The following is a 785-nucleotide window of genomic DNA, read 5'->3' on the forward strand; positions in this document are numbered from 1 at the left end:
GGAGGGACGGGTGGGGGGGGGGGGGGGGGGGGGGGTCCTACAGGACCCGTAGCTACAGCACCATCTCCAGAGCCACGCTTCCCTTCAACAGTGCAGAATCAGAATGTGATCGGCTCATGTGAGAGGTTTTATTGTCCTCTTCAAAGGACAGGCTGCAGGGGGGGGGGGCAGTTCACCCACCCCTGAACGAGCTCATTTTATGGAGCTCGGTAAGGGACAGAAAGCACAGGAGATCTAAATAATCTGCTTGGCGGCACCAGATTTGTTTTAAAGCTGCAGAAAATGATAAAAAGATCAGAGGATTTATGACAACAATATTACAGAAGAAACAAACAGTTTGTGGTTTGGTTTGTTCTCGGTCTATTAAAGGTGTCATTTACGTAGCTTTCCACGTCTTTACTGTCCTGTGAGCTTCCAGCATTTATAACTTTGGAGTCAGCTGATTTTATTCCTAAAGCAGGAAGAGCTAAATGCTCAACCTTCTTCGTTCCCGTTATTCCGTCTTTTTATAAAAGTCCTTTTTACTCAAAGCAGAGCACCTAAACCTGCTCTTTGTCTGCCTCCCGTCCCGGAGTCAGGAGAACCTCGGCCTAAATGGGAAACAGAGAGCGGCGAGGAGGGCTGGCCTGTTTCTGGACGCAGTGGTGGACATCAAAGGCGTAGCAGAGGACGCCCCCCCCCAGCAGCTACATGCCATTCCAATAAGCGCAGCACACTCGGAGCTGAAGTTCAAAAGAGGCCAGTGCAGGAGGACGGGTCTCTGAGGGGACGCGCCACCCGAGGTC

Source organism: Kryptolebias marmoratus, linkage group LG22, assembly GCF_001649575.2.
Source record: "Kryptolebias marmoratus isolate JLee-2015 linkage group LG22, ASM164957v2, whole genome shotgun sequence".
Classification (NCBI taxonomy): domain Eukaryota; kingdom Metazoa; phylum Chordata; class Actinopteri; order Cyprinodontiformes; family Rivulidae; genus Kryptolebias; species Kryptolebias marmoratus.